Genomic DNA, 20845 nt, shown 5'->3' with positions numbered 1-20845 from the left:
CCTCTGAGTAACTTACTGTTTACAGTTAAACTGAGACTCACCTTAAACAGATGAACAGGCGCTCCTCAGCGGGATGTGATGATCCAAGGAGTGGTGGTGTTCAATCTGCAGACATAACCAGAGGCATGGATTTCATGTCACTGTGGATGTGAACACAGGGACGCCTCTCAAGCTGCTTCATTCATCTGTAAACAAAGCAGCACATTGTAGGTAGATTCAAATCAGTTTCATAATGCAGGTTAACAATGCTCTAAAAATGACTATATGCCCTATATTTTGTCCACACAAACTGAAAGACTTTCATTACAGAAATATATTATGTTTGTTATGAACTTTCTGGTTAAATATTTGATGGGGTCAAAATCTTTTTTTTTTTTTGGACATTTCATTTACTGTCACTCTGATTCAGCAATTCAAGAGAAAAATATAAAATAATTTGGAAGTGTCAACATTATTATAAATATGTTTTATTATATTTCCCCCCCTACTGTATATCCAGCCCGCAGCGGGGATCAGGACAATCCAGATTTGTTTTAATTGAAGTGATCATGATCCTACATAGAGGTTTAAACAGCACACAAAGGAGGTTTTATTTGGATAAAAAACAAACAACCCAATTTCAAAATTTGATCCAATCAAATATTTTAAATTCGATCTGGTTACTTTCAGGGCCTTGAACTGAAGCTGCCTTTTAAAAGTGTGTGCTTTGCATCTTTGTTGAAATAAGTGAGTCCTATTTCTTGTAAATGCCTTTATTGGAGGGACAGGACAGTTGATAGAGAAGGAAATCAGGCAGAGAGAGAGAGTGGGGAATGACATGTGGATAAGGAGCCACAGGTCGGATTTGAACCCAGGCTGCCCGCTTCAAGCACTACAGCCTCTGTACATCTGGCGTGCACAAACTAAACACTCGGCAAACGGTTCCCGACAACTAAATCTTAATAAACCAAATTTAGAGATGGTGTTCTGGGTCTTAATTTCATTAAATTTTCATGGTAACAATATCTGTAATCACACACACACACACACACACACACCTACACACACACACACACACACACACGCACACACACACACACACACACACACACACACACACGGCCATAATCAGACATACGAGCATGAACATTCTCCCGACCCTGACTGCCAGCTTAGTTTTTTTCTCTGGACCCCCACAGACCCTCGGCCTCCCTGGTGATGCAGAAATCCCCCTCCCCCGCCCTCCCTCCAAGGCCGGTCGTCTTCCAGTGCGGATCAGATCTGCAAAAACCCGATGAGCTCTGTAAACTTTTTTTTTTCTCTGAGCAGTGAAGGAGAGGAAGAGGAGCTGAGAGACGCCGCTCTGATTGCAGCTGAACGATGAAGAGGGGAGGGATGAAGAAGCATCAGAGTTTTCAGATCTCATTTCATCTGGACTGGGAAAAAGAAAACAACAATGTATTTGGACACGCTTCATGATCATTGCGTGGGCTCTCATAACGAGGAGGATTACTTATTGGACATCCTGTTGTAACAAAGTGCCTGAACATTTACTCTTGAGATTCTGCAGAACAGCTCTGATTTACTTTCTGTGTTTTCTGCCTCGCTGGTTAACAAAAACAACGTTTACACCAGATTTAGTTTTACCTCAGCCTGAAACCATCAGCAGAAATTGTGATGACAAGCTTTTGCCGATCACCTTTAATAAACCGACATTCAATTTAAAAACACCATTAGCTTGACTTCTTTATCCTTTATTTACCGAGCTGCTGTGAAACATCTCAATCACTGAGGACACTTTAAACCAGCCTGCCTCTTACTGCACATAGCTCTTTATATTGTATTGTAAAGACCATAAAGTTTATGAATTATATTTAATTCTTAGACGCCAAAGAACATCTGGTAAAGGGCCTGCAGATTAAAGTGAGCCGTTTGGTTTCTTCTGGAAAATGTACATTTGTCTGAATGTTGATTAATGTACAATGTTCTCTTTTTAAATAAATAAAATATATATTATTTTTGCACATCAATATTTACTGCTAATGTAGCTCTATTGTATTTGTTTACATCCTGTTTTTATCTGTTTCATTACATTGATTTTATTTTCCTAATAGTTTCATTTATTTATTTATTTTTATTTTATTATTGTGTCATACATACATCCATATGCCCAGCCCGCATGGGCTTACATGACACCATAAATTAAAATGTTCCCGGATCAGAGTGCACTAAGCTATATTCATTGTCAAGAAACAAAAAGAGAAAGCAAAAGCAAGCCAAACTCATTAAACAGAATATCCTGTCTTCTTTTCCAAGCTTTTGAAACAAAATTAGCAAATTTAAACACATCAAACTTAAACAGCCATTCCAGTTTCTGCACATCTGTCCGCCCATATATTTCAGATTTTACTTCATGAAACAATAATTCTCTTAAATCATCATATTTTGTACAATGCAAAAGAAAATGGGATTCCGTCTCAACTTTGTCCAGCTCACACATCTCACAGAGTCCTAACATGTGTTGTATTTTAAGTGTGTTCAATGGCCACCACGTTTAAATGTGTTACCTTGTTTTATATCGTAAAACTTCAAATAAAAGCCTGAAGATAAACGTTATTAATCTCATGAGAGGAAATTCAATTGTTACACTCTGTTGTTCAACATGCTACACACACATATGCTGAAACACACACACATGCAAAACCTGTGGACATGCGCTGATGGAGAGATGTCAGAGGGAGGGGGCTGCTCACAGCGAGCGCTCCTGAGCTGGTGGGGGGGGTTCAGTGCCTTGCTCAAGGGCGCCCCGGCAGTGCTCAGGAAGTGACCTGTTTTCTCTCCAGCTGCCAGAGCAATTTCCAGACTTGGTGGCTTGAAGCAGCGACCCTCTGGTTCCCAACCCAGGTCCCTACAGACTGAGATACTGCCACCCAACTTTGTGACCCGTACAGCCCACTCCCCCCTTTGACTAGCCTGGTGGTGCTGCCACATGTTTGGACATATAAAGGCAGCTCTCAATTAGAGGACTCGATGTATTCAGTGTTGAAATAATATGGGCTGATCAAAAAAAGGGCAAAAAAAAAAAGACGAACAACAACATTTGTCCAAGAAAAAAGAATAATGCTGGCTTAAAAAGCAACATCAAATTAGTGATGTGTTATTTAATTTGTTTATCCTGTCTCTCTGGAGGAGGTACAAAATGCACAAAAATAAACTTTAAAAAAATAATAATTAGTAAAAGTCTGTGCAGTTTGTGGCCTCCTAAAAAGTGCACAATATGAGATTTAAAGTCAGCATCAAATCAAATGTGCATCATTTGATAGCTGGATTGCATTACTCACACCTTGAAGGAAACTAGCTTCATATTCTGCAAATATGAGTGCAGTGATTGGAATAAAGCTATTTTGCATTAAATAAACTACAAAGGTGAGTCTTTAGATTGCGCTAAAAGAAGTCAGTAGGTTTAGATGCCTTCAGATGTTTCCAGTCTTTTCATAAATTATTGATACTCAATTTGAGAGGAAGGCTGCAGAGCACATCGGTAAGTCATTGGACTCTATGATACCATTGCAAACTCAATAGTCCAGTGTGGTACTATAATGTTTTGCTGTGCCGATTGAGCCTCTATGTGCCTTTGTAAAGGGAGAAATGTGCAGAATTTGAGAGGAGAAATGAGCTATGGTCGGATCCTTCTTTAACTGTAGTTCCGCTTTCATCCAACAGGGGGCTGAAGAGGCCTGTGCAGACTCATATTTCTGCAGGATTTAACACACTGAAATCCCTCACTTTCCTGTGCGCCTCAGTCCAAAAGCATGCTGCCCTCTCCTCGAAAGCAAACAACAGCCCGCTTGCTGTTTAAGGCTGACGTTGGCGGACTGACAAGCAAATCTAATGCAACAGTCAATTAGGATCTACTGGCTGCATGTCGGCCGTAAACAGACACAGCTGTTCATGGGTGAGCTGCAGCTCCAGGGGAAACTCTAAAGGACAGACATGCTGAAAGATAGGAAATACTCAGCGCTGCCCTCACGACTAAATATAGAGAATCCACAAGTACAAGCTTTTCTCTCTGACACAGGAGTGATCCTGATAGGAGAGCTCACTGCACACTGGGATGAACTCCCAGACCCAAACCCGAACCCATAATATGCTAAAAAGATCCTCTTTCAGAAAATACCCAGAATAGCAGAAGAAAAAGGCAAATGCATTAAGTGTTTTCCACTTAATAAAGACTAGAAAAGACAACCATATGGCACCAAAGAAGAAGAAAACAGCAAATTTGGAATTAATGCAAACGTACACAAATTTCTTTCTTAGTCATCTTCATTCATTTTTATTCTAAAGCCTTATTTTTTCATTGAAGTTGTATTTTTTGTGCTCTGACTTGAACTCCTTAAAGCACTATATGTATGCATGGAGCATATCGTTACCTTTGTGTCTGCAATGACGTACAATGAAAAGGTGTTACACCTGCTCAGTAAGTCAGCAAAGGTGCAGACTTGTTGCTGGAGCTGGAACTTTCACTCCACCCTCAGAGGTTTTGGACGGCACTTGATGTGGCAAACACAGTGTGAATAGGGCAGGAGTCATCTTTGTACAAAGGCCAGCTTTCTTCTTGACAGACACGGTGGGGGCGGGACTTTAAAATATGCTTACACATCAGCCTAACATCTGTCAAGGCCGATGTGAAGAAGTTGGTATCACCTAATGAGAGTTTTTCAGCTTTGCGATTTAATTTTTCTGTTAATTGTTTAATCACCTGAGAAAATGTATATTCTGGGGGTCTGATGGGAGGCTTTGGGGGCCACCAGGTGATGATTACTGATGAAGGTAAGGTAGGTAAAGGTCCTGACACACCAAGGAGATCGTCGGCCGTCGGCCCTAGTTGGAAGTCGCCCTTGTTTTTCCAGTGTGTCCGGCTCCATCGCTACCCGTCGGTGAGAGGAATCTCTCTGATTGGCTGTTCGGAGGTTTCATTTCTCTCCAGCTCTCGACACAGGTTCAGTAAAGCCCCTTGAGCATGCCGCTGTAGTATCCATGCTTTCACCCATTAGTGTGGTTTCTCCTTTTGTCTCCTCCGCCTCTTCTTTTCTTTTTCCACTAAAAGACCAAGGCCTGACAATGCCAGCGCCATTTTCAACTCTTTATCAGACATTATTCTCCATTAGTAGACTACCTATAATACGAGTGGTGACCGACAGCGGTGTGAAAATGGTCTTCTCGTATCATAACAACGGACTACCGCCGCCGGCTGGCATGGAGAGTTATTTCCTCTCACTGCAGAACATACGTGGTGGTTGGCCGTCGGCTGTAGTCTTTGCGGTGTGATCAAGTGAAACTTTTTGGCCAAGACAAAAGGCGACATGAGCGACTCATTTCTTCGCCGTCTGCTTGGTGGGTCCAGGCTGTAAGAGGACGTGTTTCCTACCATCAGTGGACTCACTGTGGGTGGTATTAAAGGTGAGGAATAAAACATCTGTGTAGTTGTAGATGTTGCAACACGATCATTTAAAGAGTTAAACTTGTGTTTTATGAAGTGTGAATGAATTAATAATTCATTTTCCAGACAAAGCTTTGAATGAATGTGACAGTAGCCCAAACTGGAGGGAGCGATGTGTTTGACAGAGTGGACCAGCGGACAAAAAAATGACTTGAGTTGGACACTAAAAGAGGAATGATAAACACAGAATGACACGACCTCTTCCATGTGAGGATACATGTTTTAACCCTTCTTGAACCTTAAGGATGAGAATGAGTGCTGACTCTTCAACTCTCATGCAGCTTGAAAATAAGAATCTTAAAGTCCCTGCACGAGTGTTTCAGGTCCTCATTCTTGGCCTCACGAGGGGCTCGGGTTTGAAGGGTCAGGACCCCCCGTGAGATGGAAAACCGTGAATTGATAAATCTTTGTCAAACTTGATTTTCTGTTTACGCTGCCATAAACACATCATCTTATCGGACTGACTGCAGAACGTGGGATTTCTCTCTCTCCCTCTCTCGGACCCTCTGACATCATCAGCCGAGGATCATTTCTGAGTAGTTAACAGAAAAGCTGAAATAATCTCTTTGTCATGTTGTTTCGTGTGAAGGAGCAGCTATTATCAGATAACTAGACAGAGGGGACTTTGCTAATTCATGGCTCTCTTTTCCACTGATGATCTATCATCTTCTGCTCCTCTGGGGAGCGCTGTTCTATTGTTGATACAGGCCCATAATTTTGATTTATCCTCTGGGTAAATAAAGAGCGGTTTGCTCCGGCTCTTGGAAGAACACAGCCTTCAAATCACTTGATCATTAATCCACACATTGTTTTATTTACCCCTCGCTCTCAGCAGCTAGGAGACAGAGTGGAGGAGGACAGGGGGGGGACACTCTGGGGTCAAAAACAAGCGTTCCACTGTGAGACCGGGACTAAAGGGTGGGGGGGGGGGGGGGGGTGATTTGCTGACGTTGTGGGGTGATATAAATATGCTGCCTGCTGGACGTTTCAGGTGGAGCTGTGGTGGAGTTTTCTGGATAATGTCGGCGACAGAGGTGAGCAGCAGCTACAAACCCAGAAATCCCCCCCGAGGGTGGGTTTGAACTTGGGGCAAACATTCCTGTGTGGGTCAGGGGGGCATGTACACCTACAACTCCCCCAACCCCCAACACCCCCCAAACACAAACCCGACTTTTTGAGCTGCAAATCCAGTTATCAGAGGTTTTTCTTCATGTTGTTAAGAATGTTTTTTACATATTTTATAATACTTTACTCAGTTACAATGGCTGATAGACCAACTGCTTCACTTAGGAGAATTTAATTCAGTTAAATGTATTGTTGGGACCCCCCTGTTGTCCAGGAGTTTGAAGCCAAAACAATGACCTGCAAAGTCCCCGATTTGAATCTGACAGGGACATTTGTTGGACACAATTCTTTTTCTTCCCCTTGTCTTTCATTTCTGCAGAGATGCACAGAAACGTCTTTGTGAAATCTGGAATCTCAGAATCTCACTGTCACATCACATCTACACAAACATGTACTGTGAGCTTGGGCCCAGGTGTGCGTTGGACATATTTTGGCTTTTATATTGGATTAAAATGTTAAAAACAAATATTTCTAAATGGCCTGGTGGTTGGTTGGTGCTCCCCATGTGTAGAGGCTCTGTGGTCTCTCTCTCTCTCTCTCTCTCTCTCTCGCTCTCTCTCTCTCTCTCTCTACTGTCCTGTCTATCAAATGGAGGCACAAGGGGCCCAAAAAATCTCTAAAAATAAAATAATCTTTGAACAGGATTGGGGTCATTTTGGTTCCCAAAAACTTCCCCAAAAAAGTAAAACATCTTGATAATGATGGTTATACTGCAGACTGACTGAATACATGTTTGAAGAAAAAAAAACATTATTATTTTTTTTTTTTAAATAGAATGAAAGTAGTTAAAAAAAGAACTTTGCTGGTCCTAAAAAGTATGAAATAGAATAAAATATTGCTCTTTTTGCTCTTTTATTTAAAAATTCATGCATGAAATCACTCCATCATATTAACATTAAATCTACCAGATTGTTGATCACCTCTTAAACTGACCATCAGGACTGGGAGTCAGAAGGGCTACTGTAAATTAATGAGGGGGAGGGGGAGGAGGGGTCTTTGGATTAATATTGTCTTCCAACCCATCATCTTTTCCTAAACTTTCCTAAAACTGTCACAGTTTGTTTAGGTTTTTGAAGAGGCAATGGTTTGGTGGTTTGGGTTTAAATAATACATCATCTTTGTAATCTGTTTTTTTTTTGTTTTTTTTCCGGGGGACTCAGCGGTCTCAGGGTTCAGAGGAAACAGCCTCATTATGTGCACAAATACGTCCGGCAGAACCACAAACCCACACGACCCAGGCAAAGTACTGTTTTTATATCAAGTCCCTAACACAACAAGTCACCAGTCATTCAGAGGAGCACATCATCGAGCTTTGTTCACTGGTAACCTGTGGTTAAAGGTCATCCACGCGATGACCATCGGCTGGTGAAAGAGCCTCAAAATGTGTTCAGACATTCATCTTTTCTATCTTCATTATTTTTAGAGAAATACTTTGCACATCTGTTTAAAGACAGGTAGGAGAATTATGTTTCCATTAAAAACCACGAGCCACTTATAGCCAGCATGCTAGCTGTTTTACTTTGACTCATTTATACTTCCAGCTCTGATCTTGTGCTGCACACTTTGGTGTTTTAATATTCATTCTTTGAGCTCATTTCTCCTCCTTCATTACACATCTGATCCCTTCATTGCCTTTTACTCTCTCTGTAACCCTGCAGCCCCTAAACCACACCCTGTCCCGGGAGCCTGCAGCCTCAGCTTCACCCTGCAGCAGTAATAAGTGGTCAGACATTCACTCTGGTACATGCTCACTCTGCTCTCCATCACCAACCAATTGAAAAACCACAATTACCCCAGACTGCGGTGCACAGTATGCCGGCCGGGCGAGGCGGACACGTGTTTCGATAGGTACACTTCATCTAGATTATTCATGTGTGTTTGCTTTGGCCGCAGAGAACACGTTGTAGCCCCCCTATCAGAGCGAGACGAGGCTTAAAGACCTCCAGAATAGAAGAGGTTCTTTTTAAAATAACCACAGAGCAGCGCGGCCGTCACCTCCTTACTCACTGCCACTGTCACACAACATCACTTTGTCATGTTAACTGCACTTTAAGACTTTTACTGCAACAGTGAAATGTACTTTTCCATCTGCTCGGGTCATACTTTCTACTACAATTCCCAGAATACCCTTCATCCCCAGACAATGTCACTGCACAGTGAGAGCAATATTTTTTTTTATGCCTGACTATTCCGGAACTGCAGTGTTGGAAACTTTCTCTACTAATTGAAGAAAAGAAAATAGAAATTCAAAATGTGTTTTTATTGTGGACAGTTCTTCATTTGGTCTTTGGACAGTTTTGCATCCTGCACGTTACTTTGATAAGAGGACAAGAGAAGCACAAAAATATGTACAACAAGCAGCAACCTCTGGTGTTAAATCCTCCAGTTTGTCTGGTGCAAGCACCTGAGTAGTCACACACACCCATTCAAAAAAGCCTGTTTTTACAGCAGACATTAACATGTTTACAGCCTGCTTAATAAAAAACAAAAAGGTCTAACTAGCTCATGTCTAAAATTGGCACACATTGCACGGGGGGTGAATGTTTTAATAACTCATCCGTTTAGATTTGATGAAGGTTGTCCATCTCTGGAATGTGAAAATAATGTGAATCTGCTTTGGTTTATGCTTTACACAATACCTGTTAGCAACATGTTCCCCCCTGAATGCAATATAAATAAAGCTGATGTTTATTTTTCTTTCATTTTATTTTATTTTAGCAGTTATTAATCTGAGGTAGCTGCTAGCTAACTTAGCTTCATCTGACTGCATCAGAATGGCTGGACTGAACCACTGAAGATGATGATGAGATGTTTGTGCTAACTTCGATCATGTGTTATGGATTTAACAGCGTAGGGCACTGCATTGATGTAAATATTCAACATTTAGATTTTGTTTTTGTGTACTGTCAGTTTTCAAGACACTTTTTCTTTGTTGGTTCAGTTGTTTCCCCTTGAGGTGGACTTGCCCGTCTCATTTCCTGCTTCACAGAGAGTTTAAAAAACTGCTTGATCCTCTTGGTCAGATTTGTTTGTCTGTATGGAAAACAATGTGTCTAGGCCCGGAGTTTCTAAAAGAAGACAATAAAATAGTGAAATACTGCACGGGTGTTTGTATTTAACCTCTCCTTCACTCCTCTCTGTGGAAAAAATAAACGTACAAAGCACCACTGGAATCTGTCCAACAAAAAGTTTCAGTTTTAGAAGGATGCATCTGTGTCTGTGAGTTGAAGGTTAAAACTCTGATGATAAAATATTCTGCATTAAATGAGTTTACGTTGTGCAGCAGCCACAGTGAAATGTTTTGTTCCTAAATGATAAAATGAGTGTTTGAGGTTTGCTGTACTGCAGCTTTGATTCATGCCTCTGACTCTGCGTGTGGTTCATGGGTAATGTAGTATTTGAACCAATCAACCACACCAAACGCACACAGAGGATTCATGCTCTCTCGTAAATAATCACAGACACATATGAGCTCTGAGCTGATGTGGTTAATCTGAACACTTATTCCATTTAGACTGTGGAGGTAATGATGCACACGCTGGGTCTAACAACTGAAACATCATTAACTGAGCAGTAAACTTTTATTCAATAAAACAAATCAGACAAAGAAAAGGATGTGGTCGGGGAAACTGTCGCTCTCTCTGTGTGCTTACCTCAAAGCTGTGGCTCAGTTGGTAGAGTCGATCGTCTCTCTTTCAGAAGGTTGGTGGTTCGATCCCCAGATCCTGCAGCCACATGTCCGATATGTCTTTGGGCAAGACGCTTCCTGCTGCTTTGCATGAGATTAATCGTTCTGATGGACTCTTTACACAGCAGCCTCTACCATCAGTGTGTGAATGTGTAGGTGTGACCTGCGGTGTAAAAGCACTTTGAGTAGAAGGCTAGAAAGCTGAAGTCCATTTACCCTAGTGTGGGCCATAAGAAGAGATTTAATAACCTTTCCATGTCAATAGTATTAGACCAATGTGTGGCTTTGAATTGCACACTTTTTGTTTAACGAAATACACTCATAACCATCTCTGAGCTGCTGCAAGTATTTCTTATTTTACACAGTTGACGACAGGTCAACTTTGATTTGTAATAAAGACGGTGAAGTGATACCGTTAGCATGAGGCTTTTTTTTTGCAGTGTTGTGTGTTTATACAGCAGCAGTACCTTATTTTTTACAGTGTAGGTCTGGTCCTCTGGAGGCTGCTCAGCCTGAGGTTATCAGGATCTCCTCCTCTTCCTCCTCCTCCTCTTCTTCTTCCTCCTGCGCCTCCTCCTCCTCTTCTCCTCCTCGTCGTCGTCTTCCTCCTCCTCCTCCTCCTCCTCCTCCTCCTCCTCCTCTTCCTCCTCTTCTTCTTCCTCCTGCTCCTCCTCCTCCTCTTCTCGTCGTCGTCGTCGTCTTCCTCCTCCTCCTCCTCCTCCTCCGTGAACACTGGCAGCGGTCGGCTCTGACCCGCTCCTCAGATTTAAGGCTCCTCAGTGGTTTTAAGGCAGGCGGGTGGGGGTAGTTGGGGGGCGTCTAATTGAAGTCAGGAGATGACGGGTGTGCTGTGATTTGTGTGGTGACAGGCGGTGTAATTACACGGCTGGTCAGAGGGAACATTACAGTAGTTAAGAGCTTTTTGGCGGCGCTAACTCGGCCAATAAAAGGATCCTTACACTTCGGTGTTTGTGAAGAGCGGGCAGAGCTGCCATGCTGCTGAATATAGGTTTGTTTGTGTGGGGGTGGGCATGAGCAATTTACGTTTCTTTATCCTTCCTTTACACAGGAAATCTCTGGAAATATGTCAGTAACACGAGGCTGCAGGGTTGAGTGATTTACATCCAGTTTATTGCTCAGGAAATGCAAAGAAGATCAACAACTATAAACCTTCTTATACACCGCAAGAGGACTGTTTTTTTTAGTTTGTATTTAGTGAAAACTGGAAAAAAAAACAGGAAAAAAAAGAACAAAGAACCGTTCATACATCCTCTGAGTGAAGTCTGACAAGTTCTCATGAGTCATAAACGGCTTCAAACATCTTCAAAAGCTACAAAAGTTACCTGTAGAAAACCTTAAAATACAAATAAATTATTGCAACGTTTTATTGTATTTTCAATCATTTTGGTCACTAGGGGGCAGCAGTTTGTCTTTGTGGTTCACTAAAGGGTTACTCTGGTATTTTCATATCTGGACCCGATTTAAAGGTTGCTCCCTTTGATTGCTCGAGCTGCAGCCGTTAACGCGGCTTCATGGCTTCAAAGTGAACTTGTTGTTTGTGTTTCTGTTTGTTATTCTGAGTGTCTGAGAGGATTTCTGCAGAGACGGACCTTTTCATGAAGAGAATGAATCACCAGACTTCTTTGACAAACACAGAGGTTTCACCTCACTGAACAGGAGAGCTGTTAGTCCACAGCCTGGCTGTAATGCTTTAGTCTACTTGTGTTATTGTTTGACTTTAAAAGAGTAACATTTTGTGACTCATTAAAACACAAAATAAAAACTGATGGAGGAGGTGGTGGACCAAGACTCCTCTGTTCCCTGAGTTCAAAGTACCAGTTTTTAATGAATGGTGTCTTTGAGGAGAGTGATGTCACATGTTAAGTGAAACCATCTTCCTCTTCAAAATAACGGTCTATCTCTGTAGGTAAACCTTGTGTAACGCTGTCAGACACTCTGAGCCTGTCAGTGACATCAGCAAACTGTAAGTGGACTTACTTTCTACAATTCAACAATTCACTTAGCAGACGCTTTTATCCAAAGCAACGTACCTCAGAGAGTAAGAACAACACAAGCAAGGATCTTGAGAGAAGGAAACAACGTCAGGAAGTGCAAACAAGCAGCTTTAAGTCCAATATGACACACAGGTGCTGACAGGAAGTGACCACAGGCAGAGCAATATTGACAGCTGTTCAAATTGTCGCTATCAAACAAAACCATCGTCATTAAGGTTGTAAGTGTTCATGAAAGATGATTTTGCAGCTATGACAACTGTTAGGTGGGGGTGTTTGTGTTGTAAATAGTCAATGATGAAATTGTGAAACTGTTGTGGATTATCTGAGAATGTGTTTGGCTGTGGTCAGACAACACAGCAACAGAACAAACATAGCTAACAAACTTTTCATGTTAACAGTGTTGCTTATATTCTGTTTGCAGGTACAGCAAACATTTTGTTAGACTAGTAGCGAAGAGAATCACTCCCATGATTACCAGCCAGCCTCGACGTAATCTTTTCTTATTTTTTATTTGGAGCCCCCTGGTGGCAGAATGTACGTACTGTCTCTTTAAGGTTGAAGATGTAGGTATAACTCTCTAAGATTTATCTATCCTCTGGGTAATTCTGCATAAATATTGTCATGCAGATGAGACTAAAGTTCAGAACGAGGGTAAAGTTTAAATGAAGTAGAAGATAAAGCTGTCATGTCTCGTGTCAAACGGACACATAAATCAAAAAGGACTTTTAATCCAATGAAACTGTGTGGAAATGATGATGTGGTGGTGAGGCAGTTAACGGGCAGCTCCGTATTCTGCAGCCACATGTTGGGTATTGAAATGTCTGTGGTGTTTTTCTGCAGCAGAATTTGAACATGTCTTTATGCGTATCGGTGTATCCATGCAGCCCTAATGCGGCCTCAAGGCTCGGCTCACTGGAAACATCCAGAGGCCAAAAAGATAGTCGCGGACAGAAAGAAAAACAAACTCTAAACCGCACGTCATCCCAGTGAAATATGGTAATAATATAGGAGGAAGTTTACATTCTGTAAAAATATGCGTTATTTGTCTTAGCTTTGGTTTATGACTGGCTGAGCCGGCTGTGATGAGGGAGGCCATTTTCTGAAATGTTTCTGGACGTGGACCACAGAGCGGCCAACACCCCTGTCTATCTTTAGAGCCGGGAATCCACCCAAGAGCTGTCAGTCCAGCCGCCAAATCCTCCACTGCTAAAACTCTCCAGACCCCCGAACACTAACAGCATCATTCAGAAACATCCACACACCCGCCCACTTCACACACACACACACACACACACACACACACACACACACACACACACACACACACACACACACACACACACACAGGCTCTGATACCGTCAGATGTGGAGGTATTTTGTGGAAGAGTAAATAAATCAGACCTCGGCATCATCAGCTGGACTTACGTAAGAGCCGCTCACCCACTGAACGTCGCTCAGAAAGACGGCCGAATGAAAAACAACTTTCTGCAAAAAGGAGCAGAGATTTATCTACTCTGAAAGTTAACTCCATACCTAATTTTTCTTGGACTCCGCCTTTGTTTTTCCAAGTGCTTGGAGCTGAGCATAAAAAGGTCAAAGAAATAATGGTTCAGAGAAAAAAAGCGACTTGTATTAAATTTGTGAAATAGAAAATCACTGCTGCTGAAAAACAGATTAATGGTTCTGGCTGTGGGCTTTGTGGATCTCTGGTTCTGTGCACTAAAGCACTTAATAAATCACTGCAGTACACACAAGGAATTAATGGGGACGGTGTGTTTTCATGGATTTTTCTTGGTGCCAAATCTCAGAGAGCCGATCTGGCCCCGGCTCTAATCTGTTTTTCAAAAGTCACCTGAGAAAGTGCTGCAGAGCTCCGCTCCCGATCTGAGGAGAACTGGAGCGAGGAAGGCGATAATTCTCTCCTCGTTACAGCCTGTTTGAGATTGTTTAATACTTGTGAGGTCCAATGTGAGTGTAAATATGTCCAGCACAGAACAAATCAATGATGCAAATATCAGAAAGTATTTATTACATTTCTGTAACCAATCGCAGTTTAAAACGTGACCCACTTTGCTGAAGTGTTTAAACAGATAAAGGAAGTCTTGTTTTCTTTTCTGAACATTTTAGTCCAGACTGATGTGGAACAAGGATGTACTACAACCAAGTTATTCACACCAATGTTTTGTTTTAGATTAAATGTTCCCCTGAAAGATGAACCCTTTCATTCATGGTGTCCGCAACCCTTGGACATAAGATTGATGTCAAATATGGACGTCCTCCAGTTGTACGAAAATGAAGCCAAATACCCCCTGCTAAAGGCGCTAGCTACCATATAAGACTGATAACCTAATATGACACCAGGAAATGCACAGTGGACAAAACACACGTGAACCTCGTAGTTAAAGGTCAAAGGTCACTCAGGTGGGTTCAGTCCACAGAAGAACAGATTCATGTGTCGGTTTGAAGCCAACGCTTAGAGTTATGGAAAGTTCGGTTCAATGAGCTGCTCCAACTGATGTGATGATGTCAGCGTGTCAGTTTCTCTCTTGAACGCTCCCTTATGCACCATGGATAAAAAAGAACTAAACATTTTGATTAACCACCAACACAAAAGGTATTTTCAGAAAATCTCCTCAATGACCTTAAAATCAGTTTTCATTACGCCAAGGGGATTAAACGTTTATTAAAAAAACATGCACACATCTGTGGATAAGGCCGTGTGGAGTGTCTTTAATTTACATTCTGAGATAAATGCTGCAATGAACATTCAGAAACTGTACAAAGAAGAAGACAAAGAGGTGTGTTGTTGTACACTTTGCTGTGGAGACTCGAGTGATTCCATGAAGAGCTATAAAAAGTACCCGTTGCTCTGTGTGTCTGCAGTGTTTTCAGCCTTGACGCCTGTTTTTTAATGCTCGTTCATTTTGTGATTAAATGTATAATTTAATCGAAGTGACTCAGCTTTGTTGGAAACTATTTAAAGGTATGATTTCATCAATCCTGAGTCCCTGATCGGGAGCCAAAACTAGTTTTTTTTTTTTCTTTTTAGAAATGTGATTTCTGCAGTGGCAGTCGCTTTTTCTCGTTCGGGGATTTAAGTCGATGGATCACCCGATGGATGGAGGTGGCGGTGGATGCTGTGCGCACAAACCGCAAGGACGTCCCGGGTGTCGCTCGGATTCAAACACTCGGTCACGGTGAAGGAACGATGGTGGTTTCGGTTGAATATTGAAAATGTAAACACGTTCTGTGTCGCGCTTTAAATCATGGCCGGCTTTAATATTTGACTTGACAATACATCCCCCCCCTTCTCATAAACTCAACCATATAATCACAAATCATGACAACAACACAAATCTGAACATGATTATAAACATCATGTTTCATTACACAGAGCGCTGTTTGTTCCTGCAGATGTTACACACATTTTGAAATGGAAGGGAAATGAATCAAATCTGAGTTCACTTTGTGTGACACAAATTCTGTTATGATCCTGATCCGAGTGATTGTGCAATATTTTAGAAATGCATCGACGGCTGTAATCTGCAGTTGAAGGTCTTAAATCTTCAGTCTGTGCACGTACAGTACGTGATGTTTCTGCAGTCTTTTGTAATCTTTTATATTTGCACATGTTCATTCAGGCTCGTGTGACTCGTGTGCCAGAGTCCCCTCACACACTCCTGCTGTTGTCTGTTTTGAAGTCGGCTCACACTTTAGTTTCAAAGAAAACAAACTTGCAGAGTTTAAATATCTGTATTGATTATTCCCGCACCGCTTCATTGAACATGGCCGTGATATTAATCCTGCAGATGTTTCATTTTAAGATTTTGCGAATTAGAAACGGATCACCAACATTCATAAATAAATCCTTAATTTCTTTATTTATGTGATTTAAAACCATATTGACACACTCTGGACCCCAAACAGAGCATGCAATCACAACAAACAACAACATAATGCAAGATCACAGAACAACACATTACATACATGATTAACACATAATATTTACAGATGTTAAATGTTGATGAAGACACAAAAAATAAGATAACACTGCCAAAGTAGCACATTGCATCTATATATATAGGTTTTTATTTTTACAGAAAGATCAAAACTAAATGATGTAAATTCCCCCACCGTCACCTGTAGTTTACACACATGACGTGTCTGCAATGACAGCAGGGTTCACATGAGTATGAATGGACTCCATGGTGACTACATTCATTTATTATTCACTCAAATCATTTTTAAGCAGAACCTTAATAAGATCTGAAGACATCAGGCGCTCTGTTGATTCATGCAGCCAAGAAATAAAAATCTCTTTATCATCAGACAGAACTTCAATTTGGAGCTCAAACTGATTTTTTTAAAACGAAAAACACAAAAACAAAAGTGAATATTAATAACTGTCTTTCTCTTCATCAATTCCTTCATTTGTTTTATTTCTGAGTTTACAACATGCAAAAGGAAATGAATTGCAGAAAGATCATAACTGAGTGATTTAAATTCCCCCTCCATCACTTGTATAGTTTGCACCCCTGCCGTCCGCTCTCGAGAACTCGAATAATAATAATAATTCATATCATTAATCACAGGTAAATGAGTCCTGGGCCCACACGTCTGGACGGTGTGCTGAGAACTTCAGCAGCTGAAAAATAAAAGGCCGATGAGAGAGGATTCATCATGAACTATGAGACAGCGATGAATTCTCCACGACTATCACCGGATCTTAAGGCAGACAGTAGGGTGTAGTAACATAAACTAGACCAGGGGGTCCCAACCTTTCATTCTTTGAGCCCCACCGACAACTTGTGTCTAATAAAATGTGACACAATTTCGTTAACAGTGCTGCTTTAAGTTAGACATTTTTTCTTACAGCTTCTCATCAGTCTGCACACACTAGTCTTACCAAATGACCTGGTTAGAAATATCCAGTCAGTGTGTTATCATGATTGAATTTAATATGTGCAAATGTGGTTTTTATAACCTCACTCAAAGCTTCCTGCCCCCAAGAGATCTTTGGCACCCCCCTAGAGGGCCCAGGACCCCAGGTCGGGAACCAATAAACCACACTTTGACTTTTTAATTCTAAATGTAGATTATTCATGTTGTGATCTACGGGAGGTAAAAAAGTGATTTCCTAAAATCTTCAAGTAAACCGGCTACGTTATCTCTACACACTGTTATAATTAACTCCAGATCTTGAGATGAGGTGTTAAAGAAATTAAATCCACCATGGCCCCTCTCAGCTTCCGTACTCTCACTGTACAGCAGCTCTGCAGAGACGGGAAGAGACGGCTGATGAAAACATTGATGTGACGGGTTATAAAGCAACGAGCTAAAATCATGCTGATTGTAGATTTACCATAAATCAGAGTCCTGCTGGAAGAAGATCTCAACAAATCCAGGTCATTTATCACATCACAGGGATCAAAATCTGTCTTTAACTTTGGTTTAAAACGGCTCTGATTGCAATGCAAACACTTGCAGTTGAATGTGGTTGAAAGCTGCAGTTAGTGACTCTTACATTTAAATTTGTTCATCCATAAATTCATTTATTTTTGCTTAGGATGCCTTTTAAATGAAATCCCTCACAGTGTTAGAATCCATTATTGCAGATTTCTGTATTTGAAATCAAACACAAGATGCTCGAGTCCTAAAGAAAATGATAAGATAAAGGACCTGATAGCGTTCACAGTCAACTTATTTCCTCTGCTTGAAGGGAAAAATAAATCGTAATATGTTTTGAATTAAGAAAATAATAAAACCCAGAGTAATTTGACCTTTCTCTGTCACGTATTACTTTTCAGCTGAGGATTTAAAAATGTCAGAAAGAACCCCGTCTGAAGGGTTAACATGACGAGTTGTACTAGATCACTGCAGAAATGAAACACTGATTCCAAAAACGGAAAATTGAAGGAAAAATCTGACCAATAAAAAAAATCTGAGTGATCTTTTTGTTTTTCCACGTCTGCTGATGTGAGCGATCAGTCGCTCCTCAAAAGGCTGGACGCTCTGCTCCTCGTCCTCCTGCAGATGGGATGATCTGGACTCAGCTCCATTTATTCTTCTCTCTCTTCTCTGTTCTGGTTTTTAAACGTCTTCTGCTAAAACCAGTTTCTTTTTCTTTGTATACCACAAAAGAAACACCTGAGTAACACAATCTGCTGAGCTGTTGATGCAGCTCTTTAAATAATAACATCCAGACTCAAGAAGAGGGGATACTTTTAATCCCCACCCAAAAAAAACATTTCTAAGTGTCCCGTCCAGCAGAGGAGAAACGGCCTCTGTTATAAACAGTGACATGTAACACTCCTCTTGCATATTTAGTGTGTACAAACCAATTAGGGAAAGAAAGTATCCTACTGAATATTATCAATCAATCAATAGTGTGAATCAGACGGGATTTAGAAGTGGAGAGACAGAAAACTAAGTGTGTATGCTCCATGTTCTTGTGTAACCTCTGCCCTGCACTGCTGATAACATCCCACTGACACGTCTTACTCTCTTACATATACTTTAAAGTTTCCTTTATGTGAGTTGAAGCCACTTTTCCTCATTATTATACAATAATCACTTGGACATTTCTCTCACATGCATGTGGAGATTTCTCAAACCTGTCGTAATGTTTGTTCAGTCACATGCAGGCTGTAATAATTAACGATATTTGGACCTCCGGACAGGCTAGACCTCCTCGTGGAGAATCGTGAAGGGTAGGTATAAGGTAACATTTGAGGTAACTTTGGCATGGACTTTACTGCCTCCTCCTTCTCCCCGTCCCCATCCATGTCACCCTCCTCCTCCTCCTCCTCCTCCTCCTCCTCCTCCTCCAGACTGAATTTCTTATCTCATATTTACAAGATTTGCTTGTGTGCAGATATGAGGTTTCCTTGTGAAAATCAGGATTATGATGTGTTGTGGCTGAACTGGAGACAAGACCACAAATCAAAGGGTAAAAACACACACGAAATAGAGGGAGGCAGACATACAGTGCATGCAGACGGACACTATCGATGCTTCTCAACCACAAACAGGCTGATGAATCCGTGCACGTCTACTGTTTAATACGGAGCCAGCAGCGCTGCAGAAAATCAAAGCTGTGATCAAATCAAAAACCAGAGGAATTCAAACACTGCGGCTCCCAAACCTGCGCTCCAGTATCTGCTGAGCTTCAGCTGACATAAATACGATCCTGCAGGAAATATTGAATTGTTGATTTTTTGATTGTTTGGCAGAGAAACCGACAAACATGAAAGGTTCTGAATGTCTGTTCAGCGTCAGCCGCTTCACTTCTCTTTAAATCGGATACAGGCCGTGTGATGGTGAGGTCGTCTGAGGAGCACAAACCAATAACAATCTGATGTTTTTTAGGTATTTATATAGGGATTTATCGTCTTAGAACGCAGCTCATCTGTCTGTGTTTTTACTACCACGACAACAGGAATGTCTAAACAGTAGCATAATAAAGACTGCTTTATTTTTTATTTGACCTTTATTAAGCCAGGATGGTCCCATTGAGATTAGGAACCTCTTTTTCATGGGAGACCTGACCAACAGGCAGCAGCAAAAACATGAAGTTACAGACGGAAAACACAAAGAGAGACAAAGTACAATTCACAAAACACTAGATTTTGCATTAAAATATGAAAACCATCTGTGAGTCAAATCTGGGAGTCAGTAGTTCAAGCAGTGGAGCTCAAAGCATCGACTTCCAGCTCCTTGAGTTTGAAGTCATTCTGCAACAGATTCCAGGCTGAGGGTGCAGAACACCCAAAAGCCTGTTTCTCAGTTAAACTATGAAGGGTGTCGATGTTAATATTTGTATTTGAAATGCAGTCGAAGCAACATGTGATGCCTTTGGATTGTTTCATTGAAAAACTTTACTCGGTGGTGTACCCACTTCTAAATCTCGTCTGATTCACACCTATTAACAGACAATATTCAGTAGCATGCTGCATTCTTTTTCTAAGATGGTGAAGGGATGACCCTCCCTCTGCTGTCTCTAATTGGCTAAATATGCAAGAGTAGTCTTACATGTCACTGTTTGTAACAGAGGCCGTTTATCCTCCACTGGACGGGTATATATCCACTTCTTCAGGCACCCATACTACTTTACTCCCAGCCCGTCCTAGTGACAAAAATCTGACCCTTGACCCTTGAGATTTTTCAGCTAATTGAAGGAGAAAATGATGAACCAATTCTCTTCACTAAAGAGTCATTTAGGGTTTGACTCCAACATCATAATAAATCAGGATAAATAAACCGGTTTCAGACGTGAGGTTTTAACTTCTGTATGTGACAGATATTTTTCTGCATGATTATTTGCATTCAACATTTTAAAGACTTTCAATACATGTGATGGAAATAATCAATATCTGCACGGCAGCAGTAGGGCCGGGCCATAAATCCTTTTTCAGTTTCAATCATAATTTTTGTCCTCCTGTGATCATGAGGACGAGATCATCGAGATGAAGCGATGACTGAGCCGCACGCCGTGTTGATGTCGTTTAGTCCGTAGGTTTCCTCATGTGTGGAAAATGT

The sequence above is a fragment of the Labrus mixtus genome, chromosome 18 (genome assembly GCF_963584025.1).
Source record: "Labrus mixtus chromosome 18, fLabMix1.1, whole genome shotgun sequence".
Lineage (NCBI taxonomy): Eukaryota > Metazoa > Chordata > Actinopteri > Labriformes > Labridae > Labrus > Labrus mixtus.
Note: the sequence above shows the minus strand (reverse complement) of the source record.